Raw genomic sequence first — 5,482 nt, forward strand, 5'->3', positions numbered from 1 at the left:
CGTGATGTTGCGGCCTCTTATTCCCCGGTGTGTGCATGTGTGGGGGCCGTGGCTCAGGGGGGCTGTGGATCTAGGGGCAGCCAGGTATGTCTTTGCTAGAGAGGGCCACGGGCCAGTGCCCTGTGAGGGTGGAGTGTGTGTGTGTGTGTGTGTGTGTGTGTGGACAACCTCTGGGCGTTGCGGGAAGTGGGGGTGACAATGACAGTTAATGCCGCCTCTTCTTGTTCACTTCCCCTTTAGAAATAGCAGGGCCCATGCCCCGGCTCTGGCCTCTGCATCTTTTGGGGACCCACTCTCTGGGGCTGGCAGAGGCACCACCTTGGCTTCCTGGGCTGGGGGAATCTTCCCTCACATCCCCTTCAGCATGAACGGCCTCGGCTTTCCCGGTGGGTAAAACAGTTTAATCACTGAAGCCGAAGCACAGGGTTGATGGTACACGCTCCCCGCCAGCCACAGGGGCTGACGACTGCCTGTCCCATGAAACTCCAGTGGAGACGTTTCAGCTCCACACCATTCAGTACGGGAGACGCCAGCCCCGCGGGGCTACGGTGCAAGCAGATAACTGAATTTCGAAGTGTAGGTTGTGTTTAATTGGAATCTGTTTATATTTCGGTAGCCCCATGGGGCGGGTGGCCGCAGTTTCAGTGCAGATGTAAATCCGGAAGCCTCCAGCACCTGCAGCTCATAGACAGCTCTCGCCCACCTTCTCCCAGGACCAAGCCAGTCCCGTCCAGTCCAGTGTCTGAGCAGAGTCAGAATCCACCCCACCCGCCGCCTGGGCTCAGGCAGTTCTGCTTTAAGTCATTATTTCTCCACTGTACAATGGGGAATGCGGTGTGTGGGGGCCATTTACCCATTAATACAGCAGCCGTGAGGCACACACGGCTATTGAAAATTCATGGAAATTGCTGGGCGTGGTGGCTGATGCCTGTAATCCCAGCACTTTGGGAGGCCGAGGCAGGAGGATTGCTTGAGTGCAGGAGTTCGAGACCAGCCTGGGTAACATAGCGAAACCACATCTCTACAAAAAATACTCCAAAATTAAAAAAATTAGCCCGAGCATGGTGGTGCATGCCTGTGGTTCCAGCTACTCGAGAGGCTGAGGTGGGAGGATCACTTGAGCCCGGGAGGTCGAGGCTGCAAGGAGCTGTGATCACGCCAGCCTGGGTGACAGAGTGAGACCCTGTCTCTAAAAAAAAATTTTAAAAAAAATTCATTGAAATTAAATGAAAGTTAGGCCAGGCGCGTTGGCTCATGCCTGTAATCGCAGCACTTTGGGGGGCCGAGGTGGGTGGATCACGAGGTCAGGAGTTCAAGACCAGCCTGGCCAAGATGGTGAAACCCCGTCTCTACTAAAAATACAAAAAATAAGCTGGGTGCAGTGGCAGGCACCTGTAATCCCAGCTACTCGGGAGGCTGAGGCAGGAGAATCGCTTGAACTCAGAGGGTGGAGGTTGCAGTGAGCTGGGATTGCTCCACTGCACTCCAGTCTGGGCGACAGAGTGAGACTCCGTCTCAAAAAACAAAACAAAAACAACAACAAAAAAGAAATTAAATGAAAGTTAAAAATTTAGTCTCTCAGTGTATTGATTTGCTAGGGCAGCCATGACAGTCTCACAGATGGAGAGGCTTGAAAACAGACATTTATGCTGTCATAATTCTGGAAGCCGGAAGTCTGAGATGAAGGTGTGAGTAGGGCTGGGTCCTCCTGAGGCTGACGGGGATCTGCCCAGGCCTCTCCCAGGTCCTGCTGGTGGCCGGCGTCCTTGATGTTCCTTGGCTCGGAGAAGCGTCAGCCGCATCTCTGCCTCCATCTCCACGAGGCGCCCTCCCTGGGTCTGTATCCAAACTCCCCCAACTCCTTCAACCTTTTTTATTTTAAGAGATGAGGGGCCGGGCGCGGTGGCTCACGCCGGTAATCCCAGCACTTTAGGAGGCCGAGGTGGGCGGATCACGAGGTCAGGAGATAGAGACCATCCTGGCTAACACGGTGAAGCCCCGTCTTTACTAAAAATACAAAAAATTAGCCGGGCGTGGTGGCGGGCGCCTGTAGTCCCAGCTACTCTGGAGGCTGAGTCAGGAGAATGGCGTGAACCCGGGAGGCAGAACTTGCCGTGAGCCGAGATCAGGCCACTGCACTCCAGCCTGGGCGACAGAGAGAGACTCCGTCTCAAAAAAAAAAAAAAAAAAAAAAAGAGATGAGGGTCTCATTAAGTTGCCCAGGCTGGTCTCAAACTCCTGGGCTCAAGTGATCCTCCCACCTCAGCCTTCTGAATAGCTGAGACTACAGGAGTGCACCACCAAGCCCGGCTCATTTTCCTATTTTTACATTTATTATTATTATTGTTATTATTTTTTTGAGAAGGACTCTCGCTCTGTCGTCCAGGCTGGAGCGCAGTGGCGCGATCTCAGCTCACCACAACCTCCACCTCCTGGGTTCAAGTGATTCTCCTGCCTCAGCCTCCCGAGTAGCTGGGACTACAGGCACGAATCATCATGCCCGGCTAGTTTTTGTATTTTTAGTAGAGACGGGATTTTGCCTTGTTGGCCAGGCTGGTCTCGAACTCCTGACTCAGGTGATCCATCTGCCTCCCAAAGTGCTGGGATTACAGGCGTGAGCCACGGTGCCCGGCCGATTTCCCCATTTTTATAAGGCCACCAGTCATACGGGATTAAGGGCCCACCCTGCTCTGGTGTGACTTCATCTTAACTAATGCCATCTGCCACAACCCTATTTTCCAAATAACATCCTATGCTGAGGTCCTGGGGGTTAGGATGTGACCATGTAGATTTTGATGGGACAGTTCTTTATTTTCTTTTATATTTTAGAGACAGGGTCTTGCTCTGTCACCCAGGCTGGAGTGCAGTGGTGTGATCATAGCTCACTGCAGCCTCGATCTCTTGGGCTCAAGTGATCCTTCTGCCTTGGGTTTCCGAGTAGCTGCAATTACAGGTGCACACCACCACACCCGGCTAATTTTTATATTTTTTGTAGAGACGGGGCTGGGTGCCGTGGCTCACCCCTGTAATTCCAGCACTTTGGGAGGCCGAAGCTGGTGGATCACCTTAGGTCAGGAGTTTGAGACCAGCCTGGCCAACATGGAGAAACCCCGTCTCTACTAAAAATACAAAATTAGCCAGGCGTAGTGGTGCATGCCTGTAATCCCAGCTACTTGGGAGGCTGAGGCAGGAGAATTGCTTGAACCCGGGAGGCCGAGGTTGCAGTGAACTGAGTTCGTGCCACTGCACTCCAATCTGGGTGACGGAGCAAGACTCCGTCTCAAAAAAAAAAAAAAAAAAAAAGAGAGAGAGAGAGACAGGGTCTTGCTATGTTTCCCAGGCTGGTCTCGATCTCCTGGGCTCAAGTGATCCTCCTGCCTCAGCCTCCCAAAGTGTTGGGACTACAGGCATGAGCTACTGTGGCTGGCCAATTGCAGACAGATGGAACTGTGGCCGGCCACTTCACCAGTGAAGTCCCAAACACCCCTCTGCAGGCATGATAAGCTAGGTTAGTTCTTATCTTTTCCTGATTCCTGTTCTCTGTGTGTTTAGTGGGGACCACAGCAGGCAGGGTGGGGTGTTGGTGGAATTTGGGATGAGTGGAGTCTGGGCAGGCCTGGAGCTCTCTGTCTGCCTTCTGGGCCCGTGTTGGCTGACCCTGTTGCCCCCTCTGCCCTGCTTTGGCTGAGCTGAATTATTTCTTGGTCCTTCCCGTCTGGGGGCTTTTCGCTTAACCTCCTTTGTTGTCCCTGATAGAGGGGCCTTGTTAGCCCGCACCTTCCCTCCTTTGTCACTTGACTTCTGCCTGCTCATTCTTTGTACCTTAGTTTTAGCGTCACCTCCTCCAGGAAGCCTTCTTTGATTTCTCCTCCTCCCTAGGTCTCCTCTAGGCTCCCACAGCTGCCTGTGTTCCCTGCATGACAACTCTGCTTTATACTGGGCACAGCTTTCCCTCGTTCTTCACTCATCTGCTCTGGCTCATCTTTTGAGTTTCAGCTTAAGTGTCACCTCCTCCAGGAAGCCTCCTCTGATTTCCTCTCCTCCCTAGACCTCCTCTGGGCTTCTCCCAGCTGCCTGTGTGTCCTCTATCCCAGCTCCCATCGCCCCTGGTCACACAATCCACCTCCTCCTTTGGACTTCGAGCTCCGTGTCGGTGGATATTGTGGCTTTGCCGGGGTCCCGGCTGTGTCCCCAGCACCCACCACACGGCCTGGCACACAGTAGGTGCTCAGTGACCCAGCAGCACGCTCAGAAACTCCCTTTCTAGCCGGGCGCGGTAGCTCACGCCTGTAATTTACAGCTACTCAGGAGGCTGAGACACAGGAATTGCTTGAACCCAGGAGGTGGAGGTTGCGGTGAGCTGAGATCAAGCCACTGCACTCCAGCCTAGGTGACAGAGACTACATCTCAAAAACAAACAAACAAACAGAATTCTCACATGCTGCTGGCAGGGAGAGTGCTTGATTCTTTATCATTATATCTGAGGAAACTGAGACTCTGAGAGGTGAAGCGACTTGCCCAAAGCCACACAGCTGGGAAATGGAGGAGTTGGGATTTGAGCCCAGGCTCTTAATCAGCACCAGTGCCACTTCTCACTTGGGACAGAAAGGAAGCCCTGACTCCTTAGGCAGCCGTACGGAGCCTGGGATGATAACGTGCTGAGAGCCAGGGCTACTGTCTGCTGCACCCTGGGGCTCAGTCTCCCCATCTGTACAAAGGGACATTCCTTAGGTACCTCTAGCCGTGAGACACTGGGTTTTAACTTTAAATTTCTGATGAACAACAAATACTTTTTTGGTATAAGTATGCCCCAAATATGAATAAAGATAAATATAAATACCTGCCACCGACCCCTGCACAAACTGCAGGCTCCAGACTACAAGTCCCACAACCCACTGCGGCCTCCCTTAGGAACTGACTATCATGACTTTCTATTTTTCATTCATTCATTCAAAAATGGTATAGGCCACCCGCCGTGCGCCAGGTCTTGTGCTAGATGCCGGGGATACATCATATGCACAAAACAGACAAAAGTTTTTGCCTTCGTGGAGTTTGACATCTACATCCTTGGGAGTTTTAAGTGATTTTTGTTTTTCTCAGCAATTTCTGCCAGGACGACTACAGTTCCCGTGACCCTTTGTGTGTTTGACGGGACTACAACTCCCAGAAGACCTAGCGCGCCAACCAGGCACTTTCTTTTCTCTTTATCCCCAACTTCCTTCGAGGTCGCAAGGTCACGTCCTGTCCCCACCTTTCGCCCCTCACCCCAGCTCCCCCAACGCCAAAGACAAGGTTAAGAAAGTGATATCGCGAAATAGTTTTTTAAAGCATTTTATTGCATTTTATGACTTGGAGTTTATGTGAAACCTCAACGCTATTAGCCGAACAGCCTGCCGCACCTTCCGGGAGTTCCAGAGTGGGCCTACAACTCCCACAGGGCTCCGCGAGCGCCGGAGGGACTACAATTCCCGACAGGCAGCGC

The sequence above is a fragment of the Pan troglodytes genome, chromosome 20 (assembly GCF_028858775.2).
Source record: "Pan troglodytes isolate AG18354 chromosome 20, NHGRI_mPanTro3-v2.0_pri, whole genome shotgun sequence".
NCBI lineage: Eukaryota > Metazoa > Chordata > Mammalia > Primates > Hominidae > Pan > Pan troglodytes.